Source organism: Microcebus murinus, chromosome 18 (genome assembly GCF_040939455.1).
Source record: "Microcebus murinus isolate Inina chromosome 18, M.murinus_Inina_mat1.0, whole genome shotgun sequence".
Taxonomy (NCBI): Eukaryota; Metazoa; Chordata; class Mammalia; order Primates; family Cheirogaleidae; genus Microcebus; species Microcebus murinus.
The window spans coordinates 1,334,322-1,359,033 of record NC_134121.1 but is presented as its reverse complement, the minus strand read 5'-3'; the positions used below and the strand labels follow the sequence as shown (position 1 = coordinate 1,359,033).

General features: G+C 63.0%; 6 non-coding genes across 6 annotated transcripts; all 6 read left to right on the top strand.

Annotated features, from left to right (window-relative positions):
• Positions 1-1,705: 1,705 nt before the first annotated feature.
• LOC142861995 (5S ribosomal RNA) lies at positions 1,706-1,824 on the top strand. Its single transcript, XR_012913141.1, has one exon. It is a non-coding gene; the product is annotated as a 5S ribosomal RNA (ribosomal RNA).
• A 3,787-nt stretch (positions 1,825-5,611) lies between these two features.
• On the top strand, positions 5,612-5,730 carry LOC142861994 (5S ribosomal RNA). Its single transcript, XR_012913140.1, has one exon. It is a non-coding gene; the product is annotated as a 5S ribosomal RNA (ribosomal RNA).
• Positions 5,731-9,518: 3,788 nt separating this feature from the next.
• Positions 9,519-9,637, top strand: LOC142861993 (5S ribosomal RNA). Its single transcript, XR_012913139.1, has one exon. It is a non-coding gene; the product is annotated as a 5S ribosomal RNA (ribosomal RNA).
• A 3,796-nt stretch (positions 9,638-13,433) lies between these two features.
• LOC142861992 (5S ribosomal RNA) lies at positions 13,434-13,552 on the top strand. Its single transcript, XR_012913138.1, has one exon. It is a non-coding gene; the product is annotated as a 5S ribosomal RNA (ribosomal RNA).
• A 3,772-nt stretch (positions 13,553-17,324) lies between these two features.
• LOC142861991 (5S ribosomal RNA) lies at positions 17,325-17,443 on the top strand. Its single transcript, XR_012913136.1, has one exon. It is a non-coding gene; the product is annotated as a 5S ribosomal RNA (ribosomal RNA).
• Positions 17,444-21,231: 3,788 nt separating this feature from the next.
• LOC142861990 (5S ribosomal RNA) lies at positions 21,232-21,350 on the top strand. The gene has a single exon (XR_012913135.1). It is a non-coding gene; the product is annotated as a 5S ribosomal RNA (ribosomal RNA).
• The last annotated feature ends 3,362 nt before the right edge of the window (positions 21,351-24,712 follow it).

Genomic DNA, 24,712 nt, shown 5'->3' with positions numbered 1-24,712 from the left:
CTGAGGTGTCTCTGAGCCCTGTGCCCTGTGGGGGTGGGGCGGGGGGGAGTTGGAGGAGGAGGAGGAGGAGGAGGTGGGAAGGGCCGGGGCCTGCAGTCCTGTTCCCGGGGTGGCACGGCAAGTGGCTTCTTCCACAGGCTGCTTGGCCTTGGCTCCCTGCACCTGGGCCTTTGGAGGACCGGCCCTGTGCTTGCCAACACTTCCTGCAGGGACCCAGAGCTGGGAGGTGGCATCTCTCAGCCCTGGGTCGGGCAGAGCCCCAGCGGGCCATGCCCACAACCTCTCTCAGCACCGGTCCCCCAGAATGCTCCTTTGGGACCAGGATTCTCTTGCGGTGACTCTTTAAGGTCTGGCCCCTGGATGGAGGGGCACCAGGAGTAGAGGAGCAGGAAGGGGAAGGGGGTGGCCATGCGAGGGGACACTTTGAGGCCAAGTCCCAGCTTCAGCCTGATCCTCCTGGGAACCCCGCTCTGAGACAAGGAGCCGGGCTTCGCATTCCCACAGCAGCCAGTCGTGGGCTGAGGACACCTGGGGCGTTGGGAACTCCCTGGCTTCTCCTTGGTTTAACATCTAGAGCTGCTTGTGAATCGCGCCGCCACACACACCGCCGTCACACACACCCGAGCGCAGGTGTCTTCCGCACAGACTGCGGGCCTCGCTCTTCTGAATGCCGCTGGCTCGCCACCCACCCACGGGTGAACCTGGTCAGGGTGCTTTCTCTCAGGGGCAGACTCTTTTCCGGGCGGGCTACCGGTGTCTCTGTTTGCTCGTTTCTTTCTTCCATTTCGGGAAAGTCTTCCTTGCTGGGTGTGGAAATCTCCTATGCCTTCCCTCGCCTATTCTGTCAGCTTTAAAATTCTCTTTCAGTTGCCACCCTCACAGATGGATTAGGAAACTCTTTCCGGTGCACTCATTAGTGAAATGACCTCCAGGAAGCTGGAATCCAATATCTAATGGCCGATTTTTAGCGAGTCCACACGCCAGGGTGGTCGGGGTCCAATGCAGCCCCGGCCAGGCCCAGGCCCCTTGGACTGGGCCACAGGAGGACACGGAGGAGGGTCCCGGCCCCCACGAAGCGGTGCCGGCAGTTCTCCACGGGCTTGGGCGTTTTCCAGAGGTAGGAGATGGAGGGGACTGATTTCTTCAGCGCCCCCCAAACCACGCCACCCCACCCCACCCATGGGACACATCCCCAGAGAGAGACGCCCCATACACTGGCTGTGCCCCAGCCCTGGCCCGGGGGGAATAGGCGGCAGCCCACCCACAGGGCGAGGGGGGGGCGCAGCTGAAAGGGGTTGTGGGGGAGGGCGGCCCCTGGCTGGGGTCAAAGGGCGAGCGTCCCGCGCGTGCGCAGTCAGCGGCAGCGACGCGCTGGGGGTGGGCAGCGGGTAGGTGAAGGAGGCCGGGCGAGGAGACGAGGGGGGCTGGGAGGGCTCCACCTTGGCGAGTCCAGCCGTGGAGGCGCATCTTGTGTGAGTGTGAGTGAGTGTGAGTGTGTGTGTGTGTGTATAGAGAGACAGCCCCCCACCCCGCCCCGCCCCGCCCCGCCCCGCCCATCACCCCCGTCCCTGGGAGCCAGCGGGACCCGGCCGGCGAACTCAACCGGCCCGGCCCGGCCCGGCGCGGGGCCTGGGGCGGGAGGCGGCGGCGGGGAAGCCCAGAGAGGCTCGGCTTCTCGAGCGGGGCAGGGGCGCCCTCCGCCGCGGTCTAGGGCCACACCACCCTGAACGCCCCCGATCTCGTCTGGTCTCGGAAGCTAAGCAGGGTCGGGCCTGGTTAGTACTTGGATGGGAGACCGCCTGGGAATACCGGGTGCCACAGGCTGCTGCTTTTTTTTTTTTTTTCTTGCCTCTTGTTCTGTCCCCTTTCTGGGAGCGAGGCGGCGGCCCGGGGTGGGGGTCACCCCCACCCTCAGCGCCCGCGCGGTGCCTGGCGCCCCAGCCCGCACCGTGGGGCCTCCTCTTGTCCCAAGCCGCGACACCGCCGCCACGCGGCAGCATGCGTGGCATCTGGACTGTCAGGTCTCAGACCAAAGGTCTGCTCTGTGGGAACCGACACGCTGGAGGAAACCTTGAGAGTCTGAGAGGGGAGGGAGTTCCAGAAGAAGGCCAGGATGTCATTTTGAGGGAGTATGTGACCAGAACTCGTCCCGTTGCTTTTGGGGTTCTATGGGCTACATGCAGGAATCTTTGGTGGTGGCACCTGATGTTGGGGGATCCGGAGTCACACCCAGACCTGCTCCACAGGCCTCCTTTTACTTTTCTCTTCGGATTCATTATTTTTAAAAAGTGTCTCTTACCTCTAGGATTGCATTTTCTTTTCTCTCTCTTTTCAAGCAGATGATGGGAGTACAAGTATTCAGGTGACATGTGTTGCCCGTGCCGCCCTCCCCCCTGTGTTCTTTTTTTTTTTTTTTTTGAGACAGAGTCTCGTTTTGCTGCCCAGGCTAGAGTGAGTGCCATGGCGTCAGCCTAGCTCACAGCAACCTCAATCTCCGGGCTCAAGCAATCCTGCTGCCTCAGCCTCCCGAGTAGTTGGGACTACAGGCATGCACCACCACGCCCGGCTGTGTTTTTCTATATATATTAGTTGGCCAATTAATTTCTTTCTATTTTTAGTAGAGACGGGGTCTCGCTCTTGCTCAGGCTGGTTTCGAACTCCTGACCTGGAGCAATCCGCCCGCCTCGGCCTCCCAGAGAGCTAGGATTACAGGCGTGAGCCACCGCGCCCGGCCCCCCCTGTGTTCTTATTCATATACCTCTCATGTTGTTCCAGCGTATTGTGGGGGTACCAATGTTAAGGTCGGGTGCCTTGCCCTCTCCAAGCCTCCCCCCTCGGGTCAGAGCTTCAAGTGCGCCCATCCCCCAGTCGGTGCGCACCCACCCCATGCCTAATGGATGTGTATGCCCCTCCCCTCCCCCCACCCGCCCGACACCCACCCGATGAAGGTGATTCCTCTCTGTCCACTTAGGCGTCCATCCGTTCGTACCAATTTGCTGGTGAGCGCGCTCACGTGGTGCTCGTGTGTCCATTCTCGGGATACTTGGCTTACTGGAACGGGTTCCAGCTCTGGCCAGGAGAACACGAGAGGCGCCCTCTCACCGCTGCTCCTCACAGCCGAATGGCACTCCGTGGTGTCCACGCGCCACATTTTATTGATGCACTCCTGGATGGATGGGCACTCGGGTCGCTTCCACGTCTTTGGGATTGTGAATTGTGCCCTAACTGTAACCCTAACCCTTACCCAGCCCGTCTCCTCTGCCCCTGCCTGACGCACTCCTCCCCGGCCAGGCCCGTCACTGTCCTGGGCCCCCGCCTGACCGGCTCCTCCCCGCCCGGCCGGTCACCGTCCTCTGCCCCTGCCTGACACGCTCCTTCCCGCCCGGCCTCTCACCGTCCTCGGCCCCTGCCTGACCGGCTCCTCCGTCGCCTGGGCCTTCCAAGGGCTTGGTGTGGATGCTGCTTCCAGGAAGCCCTCCAGAAACCCGGCAGCAGGGTGGCCGCAGCAGTCTCCAGCAGCCGTCCCTAAGTCGCGTGAGTGCGGGGGACGTGCCCCCGCTGTGCCGCGGGGGCCCAGCCTGGTGTCTTCCCTGAGGCCCTGCGGCTGCCGGCTGGGCTGCCGCTCCCCGCAAGGGGAGAGCCGCGGAGGTGGGGACCGCCTCCTGATGCGGACGTACACGCAGCTCTCCACGTCGGATTCCGGGGCTCTCTGTCCTGCCCGAAGGCCCAGCTGGCCTGCGGGTCCTTAGAGTGGCAAAAACCTCCGAAAACTGAGACTGAGGGTCCGGTGGGTGTCTGCACTTTTGTGCTGGGCACCCCAGGGAGGCCCGGGGGCTGGCTGGACAACGCGGTCTGCTGGGCGGGGGGTTTGGAGGAGCAACTGATGCCCTTTGCACTTTGGGTAGCAAGAGTCTGAGGTGTCTCTGAGCCCTGTGCCATGTCGGGGGGGGGGGTGCGGGGCGGAGGAGGAGGAGGAGGAGGTGGGAAGGGCCGGGGCCTGCAGTCCTGTTCCCGGGGTGGCACGGCAAGTGGCTTCTTCCACAGGCTGCTTGGCCTGGGCTCCCTGCACCTGGGCCTTTGGAGGACCGGCCCTGTGCTTGCCAACACTTCCTGCAGGGACCCAGAGCTGGGAGGTGGCATCTCTCAGCCCTGGGTCGGGCAGAGCCCCAGCGGGCCATGCCCACAACCTCTCTCAGCACCGGTCCCCCAGAAGGCTCCTTTGGGACCAGGATTCTCTTGCGGTGACTCTTTAAGGTCTGGCCCCTGGATGGAGGGGCACCAGGAGTAGAGGAGCAGGAAGGGGAAGGGGGTGGCTATGCGAGGGGACACTTTGAGGCCAAGTCCCAGCTTCAGCCTGATCCTCCTGGGAACCCCGCTCTGAGACAAGGAGCCGGGCTTCGCATTCCCACAGCAGCCAGTCGTGGGCTGAGGACACCTGGGGCGTTGGGAACTCCCTGGCTTCTCCTTGGTTTAACATCTAGAGCTGCTTGTGAATCGCGCCGCCACACACACCGCCGCCACACACACCCGAGCGCAGGTGTCTTCCGCACAGACTGCGGGCCTCGCTCTTCTGAATGCCGCTGGCTCGCCACCCACCCACGGGTGAACCTGGTCAGGGTGCTTTCTCTCAGGGGCAGACTCTTTTCCGGGCGGGCTACCGGTGTCTCTGTTTGCTCGTTTCTTTCTTCCATTTCGGGAAAGTCTTCCTTGCTGGGTGTGGAAATCTCCTATGCCTTCCCTCGCCTATTCTGTCAGCTTTAAAATTCTCTTTCAGTTGCCACCCTCACAGATGGATTAGGAAACTCTTTCCGGTGCACTCATTAGTGAAATGACCTCCAGGAAGCTGGAATCCAATATCTAATGGCCGATTTTTAGCGAGTCCACACGCCAGGGTGGTCGGGGTCCAATGCAGCCCCGGCCAGGCCCAGGCCCCTTGGACTGGGCCACAGGAGGACACGGAGGAGGGTCCCGGCCCCCACGAAGCGGTGCCGGCAGTTCTCCACGGGCTTGGGCGTTTTCCAGAGGTAGGAGATGGAGGGGACTGATTTCTTCAGCGCCCCCCAAACCACGCCACCCCACCCCACCCATGGGACACATCCCCAGAGAGAGACGCCCCATACACTGGCTGTGCCCCAGCCCTGGCCCGGGGGAATAGGCGGCAGCCCACCCACAGGGCGAGGGGGGGGCGCAGCTGAAAGGGGTTGTGGGGGAGGGCGGCCCCTGGCTGGGGTCAAAGGGCGAGCGTCCCGCGCGTGCGCAGTCAGCGGCAGCGACGCGCTGGGGGTGGGCAGCGGGTAGGTGAAGGAGGCCGGGCGAGGAGACGAGGGGGGCTGGGAGGGCTCCACCTTGGCGAGTCCAGCCGTGGAGGCGCATCTTGTGTGAGTGTGAGTGAGTGTGAGTGTGTGTGTGTGTGTATAGAGAGACAGCCCCCCACCCCGCCCCGCCCCGCCCCGCCCCGCCCATCACCCCGGTCCCTGGGAGCCAGCGGGACCCGGCCGGCGAACTCAACCGGCCCGGCCCGGCCCGGCGCGGGGCCTGGGGCGGGAGGCGGCGGCGGGGAAGCCCAGAGAGGCTCGGCTTCTCGAGCGGGGCAGGGGCGCCCTCCGCCGCCGTCTAGGGCCACACCACCCTGAACGCCCCCGATCTCGTCTGGTCTCGGAAGCTAAGCAGGGTCGGGCCTGGTTAGTACTTGGATGGGAGACCGCCTGGGAATACCGGGTGCCACAGGCTGCTGCTTTTTTTTTTTTTTTCTTGCCTCTTGTTCTGTCCCCTTTCTGGGAGCGAGGCGGCGGCCCGGGGTGGGGGTCACCCCCACCCTCAGCGCCCGCGCGGTGCCTGGCGCCCCAGCCCGCACCGTGGGGCCTCCTCTTGTCCCAAGCCGCGACACCGCCGCCACGCGGCAGCATGCGTGGCATCTGGACTGTCAGGTCTCAGACCAAAGGTCTGCTCTGTGGGAACCGACACGCTGGAGGAAACCTTGAGAGTCTGAGAGGGGAGGGAGTTCCAGAAGAAGGCCAGGATGTCATTTTGAGGGAGTATGTGACCAGAACTCGTCCCGTTGCTTTTGGGGTTCTATGGGCTACACGCAGGAATCTTTGGTGGTGGCACCTGATGTTGGGGGATCCGGAGTCACACCCAGACCTGCTCCACAGGCCTCCTTTTACTTTTCTCTTCGGATTCATTATTTTTAAAAAGTGTCTCTTACCTCTAGGATTGCATTTTCTTTTCTCTCTCTTTTCAAGCAGATGATGGGAGTACAAGTATTCAGGTGACATGTGTTGCCCGTGCCGCCCTCCCCCCTGTGTTCTTTTTTTTTTTTTTTTTGAGACAGAGTCTCGTTTTGCTGCCCAGGCTAGAGTGAGTGCCATGGCGTCAGCCTAGCTCACAGCAACCTCAATCTCCGGGCTCAAGCAATCCTGCTGCCTCAGCCTCCCGAGTAGTTGGGACTACAGGCATGCACCACCACGCCCGGCTGTGTTTTTCTATATATATTAGTTGGCCAATTAATTTCTTTCTATTTTTAGTAGAGACGGGGTCTCGCTCTTGCTCAGGCTGGTTTCGAACTCCTGACCTGGAGCAATCCGCCCGCCTCGGCCTCCCAGAGAGCTAGGATTACAGGCGTGAGCCACCGCGCCCGGCCCCCCCTGTGTTCTTATTCATATACCTCTCATGTTGTTCCAGCGTATTGTGGGGGTACCAATGTTAAGGTCGGGTGCCTTGCCCTCTCCAAGCCTCCCCCCTCGGGTCAGAGCTTCAAGTGCGCCCATCCCCCAGTCGGTGCGCACCCACCCCATGCCTAATGGATGTGTATGCCCCTCCCCTCCCCCCACCCGCCCGACACCCACCCGATGAAGGTGATTCCTCTCTGTCCACTTAGGCGTCCATCCGTTCGTACCAATTTGCTGGTGAGCGCGCTCACGTGGTGCTCGTGTGTCCATTCTCGGGATACTTGGCTTACTGGAACGGGTTCCAGCTCTGGCCAGGAGAACACGAGAGGCGCCCTCTCACCGCTGCTCCTCACAGCCGAATGGCACTCCGTGGTGTCCACGCGCCACATTTTATTGATGCACTCCTGGATGGATGGGCACTCGGGTCGCTTCCACGTCTTTGGGATTGTGAATTGTGCCCTAACTGTAACCCTAACCCTTACCCAGCCCGTCTCCTCTGCCCCTGCCTGACGCACTCCTCCCCGGCCAGGCCCGTCACTGTCCTGGGCCCCCGCCTGACCGGCTCCTCCCCGCCCGGCCGGTCACCGTCCTCTGCCCCTGCCTGACACGCTCCTTCCCGCCCGGCCTCTCACCGTCCTCGGCCCCTGCCTGACCGGCTCCTCCGTCGCCTGGGCCTTCCAAGGGCTTGGTGTGGATGCTGCTTCCAGGAAGCCCTCCAGAAACCCGGCAGCAGGGTGGCCGCAGCAGTCTCCAGCAGCCGTCCCTAAGTCGCGTGAGTGCGGGGGACGTGCCCCCGCTGTGCCGCGGGGGCCCAGCCTGGTGTCTTCCCTGAGGCCCTGCGGCTGCCGGCTGGGCTGCCGCTCCCCGCAAGGGGAGAGCCGCGGAGGTGGGGACCGCCTCCTGATGCGGACGTACACGCAGCTCTCCACGTCGGATTCCGGGGCTCTCTGTCCTGCCCGAAGGCCCAGCTGGCCTGCGGGTCCTTAGAGTGGCAAAAACCTCCGAAAACTGAGACTGAGGGTCCGGTGGGTGTCTGCACTTTTGTGCTGGGCACCCCAGGGAGGCCCGGGGGCTGGCTGGACAACGCGGTCTGCTGGGCGGGGGGTTTGGAGGAGCAACTGATGCCCTTTGCACTTTGGGTAGCAAGAGTCTGAGGTGTCTCTGAGCCCTGTGCCATGTCGGGGGGGGGGGGTGCGGGGCGGAGGAGGAGGAGGAGGAGGTGGGAAGGGCCGGGGCCTGCAGTCCTGTTCCCGGGGTGGCACGGCAAGTGGCTTCTTCCACAGGCTGCTTGGCCTGGGCTCCCTGCACCTGGGCCTTTGGAGGACCGGCCCTGTGCTTGCCAACACTTCCTGCAGGGACCCAGAGCTGGGAGGTGGCATCTCTCAGCCCTGGGTCGGGCAGAGCCCCAGCGGGCCATGCCCACAACCTCTCTCAGCACCGGTCCCCCAGAAGGCTCCTTTGGGACCAGGATTCTCTTGCGGTGACTCTTTAAGGTCTGGCCCCTGGATGGAGGGGCACCAGGAGTAGAGGAGCAGGAAGGGGAAGGGGGTGGCTATGCGAGGGGACACTTTGAGGCCAAGTCCCAGCTTCAGCCTGATCCTCCTGGGAACCCCGCTCTGAGACAAGGAGCCGGGCTTCGCATTCCCACAGCAGCCAGTCGTGGGCTGAGGACACCTGGGGCGTTGGGAACTCCCTGGCTTCTCCTTGGTTTAACATCTAGAGCTGCTTGTGAATCGCGCCGCCACACACACCGCCGCCACACACACCCGAGCGCAGGTGTCTTCCGCACAGACTGCGGGCCTCGCTCTTCTGAATGCCGCTGGCTCGCCACCCACCCACGGGTGAACCTGGTCAGGGTGCTTTCTCTCAGGGGCAGACTCTTTTCCGGGCGGGCTACCGGTGTCTCTGTTTGCTCGTTTCTTTCTTCCATTTCGGGAAAGTCTTCCTTGCTGGGTGTGGAAATCTCCTATGCCTTCCCTCGCCTATTCTGTCAGCTTTAAAATTCTCTTTCAGTTGCCACCCTCACAGATGGATTAGGAAACTCTTTCCGGTGCACTCATTAGTGAAATGACCTCCAGGAAGCTGGAATCCAATATCTAATGGCCGATTTTTAGCGAGTCCACACGCCAGGGTGGTCGGGGTCCAATGCAGCCCCGGCCAGGCCCAGGCCCCTTGGACTGGGCCACAGGAGGACACGGAGGAGGGTCCCGGCCCCCACGAAGCGGTGCCGGCAGTTCTCCACGGGCTTGGGCGTTTTCCAGAGGTAGGAGATGGAGGGGACTGATTTCTTCAGCGCCCCCCAAACCACGCCACCCCACCCCACCCATGGGACACATCCCCAGAGAGAGACGCCCCAGACACTGGCTGTGCCCCAGCCCTGGCCCGGGGGAATAGGCGGCAGCCCACCCACAGGGCGAGGGGGGGGCGCAGCTGAAAGGGGTTGTGGGGGAGGGCGGCCCCTGGCTGGGGTCAAAGGGCGAGCGTCCCGCGCGTGCGCAGTCAGCGGCAGCGACGCGCTGGGGGTGGGCAGCGGGTAGGTGAAGGAGGCCGGGCGAGGAGACGAGGGGGGCTGGGAGGGCTCCACCTTGGCGAGTCCAGCCGTGGAGGCGCATCTTGTGTGAGTGTGAGTGAGTGTGAGTGTGTGTGTGTGTGTATAGAGAGACAGCCCCCCACCCCGCCCCGCCCCGCCCCGCCCCGCCCATCACCCCCGTCCCTGGGAGCCAGCGGGACCCGGCCGGCGAACTCAACCGGCCCGGCCCGGCCCGGCGCGGGGCCTGGGGCGGGAGGCGGCGGCGGGGAAGCCCAGAGAGGCTCGGCTTCTCGAGCGGGGCAGGGGCGCCCTCCGCCGCGGTCTAGGGCCACACCACCCTGAACGCCCCCGATCTCGTCTGGTCTCGGAAGCTAAGCAGGGTCGGGCCTGGTTAGTACTTGGATGGGAGACCGCCTGGGAATACCGGGTGCCACAGGCTGCTGCTTTTTTTTTTTTTTCTTGCCTCTTGTTCTGTCCCCTTTCTGGGAGCGAGGCGGCGGCCCGGGGTGGGGGTCACCCCCACCCTCAGCGCCCGCGCGGTGCCTGGCGCCCCAGCCCGCACCGTGGGGCCTCCTCTTGTCCCAAGCCGCGACACCGCCGCCACGCGGCAGCATGCGTGGCATCTGGACTGTCAGGTCTCAGACCAAAGGTCTGCTCTGTGGGAACCGACACGCTGGAGGAAACCTTGAGAGTCTGAGAGGGGAGGGAGTTCCAGAAGAAGGCCAGGATGTCATTTTGAGGGAGTATGTGACCAGAACTCGTCCCGTTGCTTTTGGGGTTCTATGGGCTACACGCAGGAATCTTTGGTGGTGGCACCTGATGTTGGGGGATCCGGAGTCACACCCAGACCTGCTCCACAGGCCTCCTTTTACTTTTCTCTTCGGATTCATTATTTTTAAAAAGTGTCTCTTACCTCTAGGATTGCATTTTCTTTTCTCTCTCTTTTCAAGCAGATGATGGGAGTACAAGTATTCAGGTGACATGTGTTGCCCGTGCCGCCCTCCCCCCTGTGTTCTTTTTTTTTTTTTTTTTGAGACAGAGTCTCGTTTTGCTGCCCAGGCTAGAGTGAGTGCCATGGCGTCAGCCTAGCTCACAGCAACCTCAATCTCCGGGCTCAAGCAATCCTGCTGCCTCAGCCTCCCGAGTAGTTGGGACTACAGGCATGCACCACCACGCCCGGCTGTGTTTTTCTATATATATTAGTTGGCCAATTAATTTCTTTCTATTTTTAGTAGAGACGGGGTCTCGCTCTTGCTCAGGCTGGTTTCGAACTCCTGACCTGGAGCAATCCGCCCGCCTCGGCCTCCCAGAGAGCTAGGATTACAGGCGTGAGCCACCGCGCCCGGCCCCCCCTGTGTTCTTATTCATATACCTCTCATGTTGTTCCAGCGTATTGTGGGGGTACCAATGTTAAGGTCGGGTGCCTTGCCCTCTCCAAGCCTCCCCCCTCGGGTCAGAGCTTCAAGTGCGCCCATCCCCCAGTCGGTGCGCACCCACCCCATGCCTAATGGATGTGTATGCCCCTCCCCTCCCCCCACCCGCCCGACACCCACCCGATGAAGGTGATTCCTCTCTGTCCACTTAGGCGTCCATCCGTTCGTACCAATTTGCTGGTGAGCGCGCTCACGTGGTGCTCGTGTGTCCATTCTCGGGATACTTGGCTTACTGGAACGGGTTCCAGCTCTGGCCAGGAGAACACGAGAGGCGCCCTCTCACCGCTGCTCCTCACAGCCGAATGGCACTCCGTGGTGTCCACGCGCCACATTTTATTGATGCACTCCTGGATGGATGGGCACTCGGGTCGCTTCCACGTCTTTGGGATTGTGAATTGTGCCCTAACTGTAACCCTAACCCTTACCCAGCCCGTCTCCTCTGCCCCTGCCTGACGCACTCCTCCCCGGCCAGGCCCGTCACTGTCCTGGGCCCCCGCCTGACCGGCTCCTCCCCGCCCGGCCGGTCACCGTCCTCTGCCCCTGCCTGACACGCTCCTTCCCGCCCGGCCTCTCACCGTCCTCGGCCCCTGCCTGACCGGCTCCTCCGTCGCCTGGGCCTTCCAAGGGCTTGGTGTGGATGCTGCTTCCAGGAAGCCCTCCAGAAACCCGGCAGCAGGGTGGCCGCAGCAGTCTCCAGCAGCCGTCCCTAAGTCGCGTGAGTGCGGGGGACGTGCCCCAGCTGTGCCGCGGGGGCCCAGCCTGGTGTCTTCCCTGAGGCCCTGCGGCTGCCGGCTGGGCTGCCGCTCCCCGCAAGGGGAGAGCCGCGGAGGTGGGGACCGCATCATGATGGGGACGTACACGCAGCTCTCCACGTCGGATTCCGGGGCTCTCTGTACTGCCCGAAGGCCCAGCTGGCCTGCGGGTCCTTAGAGTGGCAAAAACCTCCGAAAACTGAGACTGAGGGTCCGGTGGGTGTCTGCACTTTTGTGCTGGGCACCCCAGGGAGGCCCGGGGGCTGGCTGGACAACGTGGTCTGCTGGGCGGGGGGGGGGGGTTGGAGGAGCAACTGATGCCCTTTGCACTTTGGGTAGCAAGAGTCTGAGGTGTCTCTGAGCCCTGTGCCCTGTGGGGGTGGGGCGGGGGGGAGTTGGAGGAGGAGGAGGAGGAGGAGGTGGGAAGGGCCGGGGCCTGCAGTCCTGTTCCCGGGGTGGCACGGCAAGTGGCTTCTTCCACAGGCTGCTTGGCCTTGGCTCCCTGCACCTGGGCCTTTGGAGGACCGGCCCTGTGCTTGCCAACACTTCCTGCAGGGACCCAGAGCTGGGAGGTGGCATCTCTCAGCCCTGGGTCGGGCAGAGCCCCAGCGGGCCATGCCCACAACCTCTCTCAGCACCGGTCCCCCAGAATGCTCCTTTGGGACCAGGATTCTCTTGCGGTGACTCTTTAAGGTCTGGCCCCTGGATGGAGGGGCACCAGGAGTAGAGGAGCAGGAAGGGGAAGGGGGTGGCCATGCGAGGGGACACTTTGAGGCCAAGTCCCAGCTTCAGCCTGATCCTCCTGGGAACCCCGCTCTGAGACAAGGAGCCGGGCTTCGCATTCCCACAGCAGCCAGTCGTGGGCTGAGGACACCTGGGGCGTTGGGAACTCCCTGGCTTCTCCTTGGTTTAACATCTAGAGCTGCTTGTGAATCGCGCCGCCACACACACCGCCGCCACACACACCCGAGCGCAGGTGTCTTCCGCACAGACTGCGGGCCTCGCTCTTCTGAATGCCGCTGGCTCGCCACCCACCCACGGGTGAACCTGGTCAGGGTGCTTTCTCTCAGGGGCAGACTCTTTTCCGGGCGGGCTACCGGTGTCTCTGTTTGCTCGTTTCTTTCTTCCATTTCGGGAAAGTCTTCCTTGCTGGGTGTGGAAATCTCCTATGCCTTCCCTCGCCTATTCTGTCAGCTTTAAAATTCTCTTTCAGTTGCCACCCTCACAGATGGATTAGGAAACTCTTTCCGGTGCACTCATTAGTGAAATGACCTCCAGGAAGCTGGAATCCAATATCTAATGGCCGATTTTTAGCGAGTCCACACGCCAGGGTGGTCGGGGTCCAATGCAGCCCCGGCCAGGCCCAGGCCCCTTGGACTGGGCCACAGGAGGACACGGAGGAGGGTCCCGGCCCCCACGAAGCGGTGCCGGCAGTTCTCCACGGGCTTGGGCGTTTTCCAGAGGTAGGAGATGGAGGGGACTGATTTCTTCAGCGCCCCCCAAACCACGCCACCCCACCCCACCCATGGGACACATCCCCAGAGAGAGACGCCCCATACACTGGCTGTGCCCCAGCCCTGGCCCGGGGGAATAGGCGGCAGCCCACCCACAGGGCGAGGGGGGGGCGCAGCTGAAAGGGGTTGTGGGGGAGGGCGGCCCCTGGCTGGGGTCAAAGGGCGAGCGTCCCGCGCGTGCGCAGTCAGCGGCAGCGACGCGCTGGGGGTGGGCAGCGGGTAGGTGAAGGAGGCCGGGCGAGGAGACGAGGGGGGCTGGGAGGGCTCCACCTTGGCGAGTCCAGCCGTGGAGGCGCATCTTGTGTGAGTGTGAGTGAGTGTGAGTGTGTGTGTGTGTGTATAGAGAGACAGCCCCCCACCCCGCCCCGCCCCGCCCCGCCCCGCCCATCACCCCCGTCCCTGGGAGCCAGCGGGACCCGGCCGGCGAACTCAACCGGCCCGGCCCGGCCCGGCGCGGGGCCTGGGGCGGGAGGCGGCGGCGGGGAAGCCCAGAGAGGCTCGGCTTCTCGAGCGGGGCAGGGGCGCCCTCCGCCGCGGTCTAGGGCCACACCACCCTGAACGCCCCCGATCTCGTCTGGTCTCGGAAGCTAAGCAGGGTCGGGCCTGGTTAGTACTTGGATGGGAGACCGCCTGGGAATACCGGGTGCCACAGGCTGCTGCTTTTTTTTTTTTTTCTTGCCTCTTGTTCTGTCCCCTTTCTGGGAGCGAGGCGGCGGCCCGGGGTGGGGGTCACCCCCACCCTCAGCGCCCGCGCGGTGCCTGGCGCCCCAGCCCGCACCGTGGGGCCTCCTCTTGTCCCAAGCCGCGACACCGCCGCCACGCGGCAGCATGCGTGGCATCTGGACTGTCAGGTCTCAGACCAAAGGTCTGCTCTGTGGGAACCGACACGCTGGAGGAAACCTTGAGAGTCTGAGAGGGGAGGGAGTTCCAGAAGAAGGCCAGGATGTCATTTTGAGGGAGTATGTGACCAGAACTCGTCCCGTTGCTTTTGGGGTTCTATGGGCTACACGCAGGAATCTTTGGTGGTGGCACCTGATGTTGGGGGATCCGGAGTCACACCCAGACCTGCTCCACAGGCCTCCTTTTACTTTTCTCTTCGGATTCATTATTTTTAAAAAGTGTCTCTTACCTCTAGGATTGCATTTTCTTTTCTCTCTCTTTTCAAGCAGATGATGGGAGTACAAGTATTCAGGTGACATGTGTTGCCCGTGCCGCCCTCCCCCCTGTGTTCTTTTTTTTTTTTTTTTTGAGACAGAGTCTCGTTTTGCTGCCCAGGCTAGAGTGAGTGCCATGGCGTCAGCCTAGCTCACAGCAACCTCAATCTCCGGGCTCAAGCAATCCTGCTGCCTCAGCCTCCCGAGTAGTTGGGACTACAGGCATGCACCACCACGCCCGGCTGTGTTTTTCTATATATATTAGTTGGCCAATTAATTTCTTTCTATTTTTAGTAGAGACGGGGTCTCGCTCTTGCTCAGGCTGGTTTCGAACTCCTGACCTGGAGCAATCCGCCCGCCTCGGCCTCCCAGAGAGCTAGGATTACAGGCGTGAGCCACCGCGCCCGGCCCCCCCTGTGTTCTTATTCATATACCTCTCATGTTGTTCCAGCGTATTGTGGGGGTACCAATGTTAAGGTCGGGTGCCTTGCCCTCTCCAAGCCTCCCCCCTCGGGTCAGAGCTTCAAGTGCGCCCATCCCCCAGTCGGTGCGCACCCACCCCATGCCTAATGGATGTGTATGCCCCTCCCCTCCCCCCACCCGCCCGACACCCACCCGATGAAGGTGATTCCTCTCTGTCCACTTAGGCGTCCATCCGTTCGTACCAATTTGCTGGTGAGCGCGCTCACGTGGTGCTCGTGTGTCCATTCTCGGGATACTTGGCTTACTGGAACGGGTTCCAGCTCTGGCCAGGAGAACACGAGAGGCGCCCTCTCACCGCTGCTCCTCACAGCCGAATGGCACTCCGTGGTGTCCACGCGCCACATTTTATTGATGCACTCCTGGATGGATGGGCACTCGGGTCGCTTCCACGTCTTTGGGATTGTGAATTGTGCCCTAACTGTAACCCTAACCCTTACCCAGCCCGTCTCCTCTGCCCCTGCCTGACGCACTCCTCCCCGGCCAGGCCCGTCACTGTCCTGGGCCCCCGCCTGACCGGCTCCTCCCCGCCCGGCCGGTCACCGTCCTCTGCCCCTGCCTGACACGCTCCTTCCCGCCCGGCCTCTCACCGTCCTCGGCCCCTGCCTGACCGGCTCCTCCGTCGCCTGGGCCTTCCAAGGGCTTGGTGTGGATGCTGCTTCCAGGAAGCCCTCCAGAAACCCGGCAGCAGGGTGGCCGCAGCAGTCTCCAGCAGCCGTCCCTAAGTCGCGTGAGTGCGGGGGACGTGCCCCCGCTGTGCCGCGGGGGCCCAGCCTGGTGTCTTCCCTGAGGCCCTGCGGCTGCCGGCTGGGCTGCCGCTCCCCGCAAGGGGAGAGCCGCGGAGGTGGGGACCGCCTCCTGATGCGGACATACACGCAGCTCTCCACGTCGGATTCCGGGGCTCTCTGTCCTGCCCGAAGGCCCAGCTGGCCTGCGGGTCCTTAGAGTGGCAAAAACCTCCGAAAACTGAGACTGAGGGTCCGGTGGGTGTCTGCACTTTTGTGCTGGGCACCCCAGGGAGGCCCGGGGGCTGGCTGGACAACGCGGTCTGCTGGGCGGGGGGTTTGGAGGAGCAACTGATGCCCTTTGCACTTTGGGTAGCAAGAGTCTGAGGTGTCTCTGAGCCCTGTGCCATGTCGGGGGGGGGGGGTGCGGGGCGGAGGAGGAGGAGGAGGAGGTGGGAAGGGCCGGGGCCTGCAGTCCTGTTCCCGGGGTGGCACGGCAAGTGGCTTCTTCCACAGGCTGCTTGGCCTGGGCTCCCTGCACCTGGGCCTTTGGAGGACCGGCCCTGTGCTTGCCAACACTTCCTGCAGGGACCCAGAGCTGGGAGGTGGCATCTCTCAGCCCTGGGTCGGGCAGAGCCCCAGCGGGCCATGCCCACAACCTCTCTCAGCACCGGTCCCCCAGAAGGCTCCTTTGGGACCAGGATTCTCTTGCGGTGACTCTTTAAGGTCTGGCCCATGGATGGAGGGGCACCAGGAGTAGAGGAGCAGGAAGGGGAAGGGGGTGGCTATGCGAGGGGACACTTTGAGGCCAAGTCCCAGCTTCAGCCTGATCCTCCTGGGAACCCCGCTCTGAGACAAGGAGCCGGGCTTCGCATTCCCACAGCAGCCAGTCGTGGGCTGAGGACACCTGGGGCGTTGGGAACTCCCTGGCTTCTCCTTGGTTTAACATCTAGAGCTGCTTGTGAATCGCGCCGCCACACACACCCGAGCGCAGGTGTCTTCCGCACAGACTGCGGGCCTCGCTCTTCTGAATGCCGCTAGCTCGCCACCCACCCACGGGTGAACCTGGTCAGGGTGCTTTCTCTCAGGGGCAGACTCTTTTCCGGGCGGGCTACCGGTGTCTCTGTTTGCTCGTTTCTTTCTTCCATTTCGGGAAAGTCTTCCTTGCTGGGTGTGGAAATCTCCTATGCCTTCCCTCGCCTATTCTGTCAGCTTTAAAATTCTCTTTCAGTTGCCACCCTCACAGATGGATTAGGAAACTCTTTCCGGTGCACTCATTAGTGAAATGACCTCCAGGAAGCTGGAATCCAATATCTAATGGCCGATTTTTAGCGAGTCCACACGCCAGGGTGGTCGGGGTCCAATGCAGCCCCGGCCAGGCCCAGGCCCCTTGGACTGGGCCACAGGAGGACACGGAGGAGGGTCCCGGCCCCCACGAAGCGGTGCCGGCAGTTCTCCACGGGCTTGGGCGTTTTCCAGAGGTAGGAGATGGAGGGGACTGATTTCTTCAGCGCCCCCCAAACCACGCCACCCCACCCCACCCATGGGACACATCCCCAGAGAGAGACGCCCCATACACTGGCTGTGCCCCAGCCCTGGCCCGGGGGAATAGGCGGCAGCCCACCCACAGGGCGAGGGGGGGGCGCAGCTGAAAGGGGTTGTGGGGGAGGGCGGCCCCTGGCTGGGGTCAAAGGGCGAGCGTCCCGCGCGTGCGCAGTCAGCGGCAGCGACGCGCTGGGGGTGGGCAGCGGGTAGGTGAAGGAGGCCGGGCGAGGAGACGAGGGGGGCTGGGAGGGCTCCACCTTGGCGAGTCCAGCCGTGGAGGCGCATCTTGTGTGAGTGTGAGTGAGTGTGAGTGTGTGTGTGTGTGTATAGAGAGACAGCCCCCCACCCCGCCCCGCCCCGCCCCGCCCCGCCCATCACCCCCGTCCCTGGGAGCCAGCGGGACCCGGCCGGCGAACTCAACCGGCCCGGCCCGGCCCGGCGCGGGGCCTGGGGCGGGAGGCGGCGGCGGGGAAGCCCAGAGAGGCTCGGCTTCTCGAGCGGGGCAGGGGCGCCCTCCGCCGCGGTCTAGGGCCACACCACCCTGAACGCCCCCGATCTCGTCTGGTCTCGGAAGCTAAGCAGGGTCGGGCCTGGTTAGTACTTGGATGGGAGACCGCCTGGGAATACCGGGTGCCACAGGCTGCTGCTTTTTTTTTTTTTTTCTTGCCTCTTGTTCTGTCCCCTTTCTGGGAGCGAGGCGGCGGCCCGGGGTGGGGGTCACCCCCACCCTCAGCGCCCGCGCGGTGCCTGGCGCCCCAGCCCGCACCGTGGGGCCTCCTCTTGTCCCAAGCCGCGACACCGCCGCCACGCGGCAGCATGCGTGGCATCTGGACTGTCAGGTCTCAGACCAAAGGTCTGCTCTGTGGGAACCGACACGCTGGAGGAAACCTTGAGAGTCTGAGAGGGGAGGGAGTTCCAGAAGAAGGCCAGGATGTCATTTTGAGGGAGTATGTGACCAGAACTCGTCCCGTTGCTTTTGGGGTTCTATGGGCTACACGCAGGAATCTTTGGTGGTGGCACCTGATGTTGGGGGATCCGGAGTCACACCCAGACCTGCTCCACAGGCCTCCTTTTACTTTTCTCTTCGGATTCATTATTTTTAAAAAGTGTCTCTTACCTCTAGGATTGCATTTTCTTTTCTCTCTCTTTTCAAGCAGATGATGGGAGTACAAGTATTCAGGTGACATGTGTTGCCCGTGCCGCCCTCCCCCCTGTGTTCTTTTTTTTTTTTTTTTTGAGACAGAGTCTCGTTTTGCTGCCCAGGCTAGAGTGAGTGCCATGGCGTCAGCCTAGCTCACAGCAACCTCAATCTCCGGGCTCAAGCAATCCTGCTGCCTCAGCCTCCCGAGTAGTTGGGACTACAGGCATGCACCACCACGCCCGGCTGTGTTTTTCTATATATATTAGTTGGCCAATTAATTTCTTTCTATTTTTAGTAGAGACGGGGTCTCGCTCTTGCTCAGGCTGGTTTCGAACTCCTGACCTGGAGCAATCCGCCCGCCTCGGCCTCCCAGAGAGCTAGGATTACAGGCGTGAGCCACCGCGCCCGGCCCCCCCTGTGTTCTTATTCATATACCTCTCATGTTGTTCCAGCGTATTGTGGGGGTACCAATGTTAAGGTCGGGTGCCTTGCCCTCTCCAAGCCTCCCCCCTCGGGTCAGAGCTTCAAGTGCGCCCATCCCCCAGTCGGTGCGCACCCACCCCATGCCTAATGGATGTGTATGCCCCTCCCCTCCCCCCACCCGCCCGACACCCACCCGATGAAGGTGATTCCTCTCTGTCCACTTAGGCGTCCATCCGTTCGTACCAATTTGCTGGTGAGCGCGCTCACGTGGTGCTCGTGTGTCCATTCTCGGGATACTTGGCTTACTGGAACGGGTTCCAGCTCTGGCCAGGAGAACACGAGAGGCGCCCTCTCACCGCTGCTCCTCACAGCCGAATGGCACTCCGTGGTGTCCACGCGCCACATTTTATTGATGCACTCCTGGATGGATGGGCACTCGGGTCGCTTCCACGTCTTTGGGATTGTGAATTGTGCCCTAACTGTAACCCTAACCCTTACCCAGCCCGTCTCCTCTGCCCCTGCCTGACGCACTCCTCCCCGGCCAGGCCCGTCACTGTCCTGGGCCCCCGCCTGACCGGCTCCTCCCCGCCCGGCCGGTCACCGTCCTCTGCCCCTGCCTGACACGCTCCTTCCCGCCCGGCCTCTCACCGTCCTCGGCCCCTGCCTGACCGGCTCCTCCGTCGCCTGGGCCTTCCAAGGGCTTGGTGTGGATGCTGCTTCCAGGAAGCCCTCCAGAAACCCGGCAGCAGGGTGGCCGCAGCAGTCTCCAGCAGCCGTCCCTAAGTCGCGTGAGTGCGGGGGACGTGCCCCCGCTGTGCCGCGGGGGCCCAGCCTGGTGTCTTCCCTGAGGCCCTGCGGCTGCCGGCTGGGCTGCCGCTCCCCGCAAGGGGAGAGCCGCGGAGGTGGGGACCGCCTCCTGATGCGGACGTACACGCAGCTCTCCACGTCGGATTCCGGGGCTCTCTGTCCTGCCCGAAGGCCCAGCTGGCCTGCGGGTCCTTAGAGTGGCAAAAACCTCCGAAAACTGAGACTGAGGGTCCGGTGGGTGTCTGCACTTTTGTGCTGGGCACCCCAGGGAGGCCCGGGGGCTGGCTGGACAACGCGGTCTGCTGGGCGGGGGGTTTGGAGGAGCAACTGATGCCCTTTGCACTTTGGGTAGCAAGAGTCTGAGGTGTCTCTGAGCCCTGTGCCATGTCGGGGGGGGGGGGTGCGGGGCGGAGGAGGAGGAGGAGGAGGTGGGAAGGGCCGGGGCCTGCAGTCCTGTTCCCGGGGTGGCACGGCAAGTGGCTTCTTCCACAGGCTGCTTGGCCTGGGCTCCCTGCACCTGGGCCTTTGGAGGACCGGCCCTGTGCTTGCCAACACTTCCTGCAGGGACCCAGAGCTGGGAGGTGGCATCTCTCAGCCCTGGGTCGGGCAGAGCCCCAGCGGGCCATGCCCACAACCTCTCTCAGCACCGGTCCCCCAGAAGGCTCCTTTGGGACCAGGATTCTCTTGCGGTGACTCTTTAAGGTCTGGCCCCTGGATGGAGGGGCACCAGGAGTAGAGGAGCAGGAAGGGGAAGGGGGTGGCTATGCGAGGGGACACTTTGAGGCCAAGTCCCAGCTTCAGCCTGATCCTCCTGGGAACCCCGCTCTGAGACAAGGAGCCGGGCTTCGCATTCCCACAGCAGCCAGTCGTGGGCTGAGGACACCTGGGGCGTTGGGAACTCCCTGGCTTCTCCTTGGTTTAACATCTAGAGCTGCTTGTGAATCGCGCCGCCACACACACCGCCGCCACACACACCCGAGCGCAGGTGTCTTCCGCACAGACTGCGGGCCTCGCTCTTCTGAATGCCGCTGGCTCGCCACCCACCCACGGGTGAACCTGGTCAGGGTGCTTTCTCTCAGGGGCAGACTCTTTTCCGGGCGGGCTACCGGTGTCTCTGTTTGCTCGTTTCTTTCTTCCATTTCGGGAAAGTCTTCCTTGCTGGGTGTGGAAATCTCCTATGCCTTCCCTCGCCTATTCTGTCAGCTTTAAAATTCTCTTTCAGTTGCCACCCTCACAGATGGATTAGGAAACTCTTTCCGGTGCACTCATTAGTGAAATGACCTCCAGGAAGCTGGAATCCAATATCTAATGGCCGATTTTTAGCGAGTCCACACGCCAGGGTGGTCGGGGTCCAATGCAGCCCCGGCCAGGCCCAGGCCCCTTGGACTGGGCCACAGGAGGACACGGAGGAGGGTCCCGGCCCCCACGAAGCGGTGCCGGCAGTTCTCCACGGGCTTGGGCGTTTTCCAGAGGTAGGAGATGGAGGGGACTGATTTCTTCAGCGCCCCCCAAACCACGCCACCCCACCCCACCCATGGGACACATCCCCAGAGAGAGACGCCCCAGACACTGGCTGTGCCCCAGCCCTGGCCCGGGGGAATAGGCGGCAGCCCACCCACAGGGCGAGGGGGGGGCGCAGCTGAAAGGGGTTGTGGGGGAGGGCGGCCCCTGGCTGGGGTCAAAGGGCGAGCGTCCCGCGCGTGCGCAGTCAGCGGCAGCGACGCGCTGGGGGTGGGCAGCGGGTAGGTGAAGGAGGCCGGGCGAGGAGACGAGGGGGGCTGGGAGGGCTCCACCTTGGCGAGTCCAGCCGTGGAGGCGCATCTTGTGTGAGTGTGAGTGAGTGTGAGTGTGTGTGTGTGTGTATAGAGAGACAGCCCCCCACCCCGCCCCGCCCCGCCCCGCCCCGCCCATCACCCCCGTCCCTGGGAGCCAGCGGGACCCGGCCGGCGAACTCAACCGGCCCGGCCCGGCCCGGCGCGGGGCCTGGGGCGGGAGGCGGCGGCGGGGAAGCCCAGAGAGGCTCGGCTTCTCGAGCGGGGCAGGGGCGCCCTCCGCCGCGGTCTAGGGCCACACCACCCTGAACGCCCCCGATCTCGTCTGGTCTCGGAAGCTAAGCAGGGTCGGGCCTGGTTAGTACTTGGATGGGAGACCGCCTGGGAATACCGGGTGCCACAGGCTGCTGCTTTTTTTTTTTTTTTCTTGCCTCTTGTTCTGTCCCCTTTCTGGGAGCGAGGCGGCGGCCCGGGGTGGGGGTCACCCCCACCCTCAGCGCCCGCGCGGTGCCTGGCGCCCCAGCCCGCACCGTGGGGCCTCCTCTTGTCCCAAGCCGCGACACCGCCGCCACGCGGCAGCATGCGTGGCATCTGGACTGTCAGGTCTCAGACCAAAGGTCTGCTCTGTGGGAACCGACACGCTGGAGGAAACCTTGAGAGTCTGAGAGGGGAGGGAGTTCCAGAAGAAGGCCAGGATGTCATTTTGAGGGAGTATGTGACCAGAACTCGTCCCGTTGCTTTTGGGGTTCTATGGGCTACACGCAGGAATCTTTGGTGGTGGCACCTGATGTTGGGGGATCCGGAGTCACACCCAGACCTGCTCCACAGGCCTCCTTTTACTTTTCTCTTCGGATTCATTATTTTTAAAAAGTGTCTCTTACCTCTAGGATTGCATTTTCTTTTCTCTCTCTTTTCAAGCAGATGATGGGAGTACAAGTATTCAGGTGACATGTGTTGCCCGTGCCGCCCTCCCCCCTGTGTTCTTTTTTTTTTTTTTTTTGAGACAGAGTCTCGTTTTGCTGCCCAGGCTAGAGTGAGTGCCATGGCGTCAGCCTAGCTCACAGCAACCTCAATCTCCGGGCTCAAGCAATCCTGCTGCCTCAGCCTCCCGAGTAGTTGGGACTACAGGCATGCACCACCACGCCCGGCTGTGTTTTTCTATATATATTAGTTGGCCAATTAATTTCTTTCTATTTTTAGTAGAGACGGGGTCTCGCTCTTGCTCAGGCTGGTTTCGAACTCCTGACCTGGAGCAATCCGCCCGCCTCGGCCTCCCAGAGAGCTAGGATTACAGGCGTGAGCCACCGCGCCCGGCCCCCCCTGTGTTCTTATTCATATACCTCTCATGTTGTTCCAGCGTATTGTGGGGGTACCAATGTTAAGGTCGGGTGCCTTGCCCTCTCCAAGCCTCCCCCCTCGGGTCAGAGCTTCAAGTGCGCCCATCCCCCAGTCGGTGCGCACCCACCCCATGCCTAATGGATGTGTATGCCCCTCCCCTCCCCCCACCCGCCCGACACCCACCCGATGAAGGTGATTCCTCTCTGTCCACTTAGGCGTCCATCCGTTCGTACCAATTTGCTGGTGAGCGCGCTCACGTGGTGCTCGTGTGTCCATTCTCGGGATACTTGGCTTACTGGAACGGGTTCCAGCTCTGGCCAGGAGAACACGAGAGGCGCCCTCTCACCGCTGCTCCTCACAGCCGAATGGCACTCCGTGGTGTCCACGCGCCACATTTTATTGATGCACTCCTGGATGGATGGGCACTCGGGTCGCTTCCACGTCTTTGGGATTGTGAATTGTGCCCTAACTGTAACCCTAACCCTTACCCAGCCCGTCTCCTCTGCCCCTGCCTGACGCACTCCTCCCCGGCCAGGCCCGTCACTGTCCTGGGCCCCCGCCTGACCGGCTCCTCCCCGCCCGGCCGGTCACCGTCCTCTGCCCCTGCCTGACACGCTCCTTCCCGCCCGGCCTCTCACCGTCCTCGGCCCCTGCCTGACCGGCTCCTCCGTCGCCTGGGCCTTCCAAGGGCTTGGTGTGGATGCTGCTTCCAGGAAGCCCTCCAGAAACCCGGCAGCAGGGTGGCCGCAGCAGTCTCCAGCAGCCGTCCCTAAGTCGCGTGAGTGCGGGGGACGTGCCCCAGCTGTGCCGCGGGGGCCCAGCCTGGTGTCTTCCCTGAGGCCCTGCGGCTGCCGGCTGGGCTGCCGCTCCCCGCAAGGGGAGAGCCGCGGAGGTGGGGACCGCATCATGATGGGGACGTACACGCAGCTCTCCACGTCGGATTCCGGGGCTCTCTGTCCTGCCCGAAGGCCCAGCTGGCCTGCGGGTCCTTAGAGTGGCAAAAACCTCCGAAAACTGAGACTGAGGGTCCGGTGGGTGTCTGCACTTTTGTGCTGGGCACCCCAGGGAGGCCCGGGGGCTGGCTGGACAACGTGGTCTGCTGGGCGGGGGGGGGGGGTTGGAGGAGCAACTGATGCCCTTTGCACTTTGGGTAGCAAGAGTCTGAGGTGTCTCTGAGCCCTGTGCCCTGTGGGGGTGGGGCGGGGGGGAGTTGGAGGAGGAGGAGGAGGAGGAGGTGGGAAGGGCCGGGGCCTGCAGTCCTGTTCCCGGGGTGGCACGGCAAGTGGCTTCTTCCACAGGCTGCTTGGCCTTGGCTCCCTGCACCTGGGCCTTTGGAGGACCGGCCCTGTGCTTGCCAACACTTCCTGCAGGGACCCAGAGCTGGGAGGTGGCATCTCTCAGCCCTGGGTCGGGCAGAGCCCCAGCGGGCCATGCCCACAACCTCTCTCAGCACCGGTCCCCCAGAATGCTCCTTTGGGACCAGGATTCTCTTGCGGTGACTCTTTAAGGTCTGGCCCCTGGATGGAGGGGCACCAGGAGTAGAGGAGCAGGAAGGGGAAGGGGGTGGCCATGCGAGGGGACACTTTGAGGCCAAGTCCCAGCTTCAGCCTGATCCTCCTGGGAACCCCGCTCTGAGACAAGGAGCCGGGCTTCGCATTCCCACAGCAGCCAGTCGTGGGCTGAGGACACCTGGGGCGTTGGGAACTCCCTGGCTTCTCCTTGGTTTAACATCTAGAGCTGCTTGTGAATCGCGCCGCCACACACACCGCCGTCACACACACCCGAGCGCAGGTGTCTTCCGCACAGACTGCGGGCCTCGCTCTTCTGAATGCCGCTGGCTCGCCACCCACCCACGGGTGAACCTGGTCAGGGTGCTTTCTCTCAGGGGCAGACTCTTTTCCGGGCGGGCTACCGGTGTCTCTGTTTGCTCGTTTCTTTCTTCCATTTCGGGAAAGTCTTCCTTGCTGGGTGTGGAAATCTCCTATGCCTTCCCTCGCCTATTCTGTCAGCTTTAAAATTCTCTTTCAGTTGCCACCCTCACAGATGGATTAGGAAACTCTTTCCGGTGCACTCATTAGTGAAATGACCTCCAGGAAGCTGGAATCCAATATCTAATGGCCGATTTTTAGCGAGTCCACACGCCAGGGTGGTCGGGGTCCAATGCAGCCCCGGCCAGGCCCAGGCCCCTTGGACTGGGCCACAGGAGGACACGGAGGAGGGTCCCGGCCCCCACGAAGCGGTGCCGGCAGTTCTCCACGGGCTTGGGCGTTTTCCAGAGGTAGGAGATGGAGGGGACTGATTTCTTCAGCGCCCCCCAAACCACGCCACCCCACCCCACCCATGGGACACATCCCCAGAGAGAGACGCCCCATACACTGGCTGTGCCCCAGCCCTGGCCCGGGGGGAATAGGCGGCAGCCCACCCACAGGG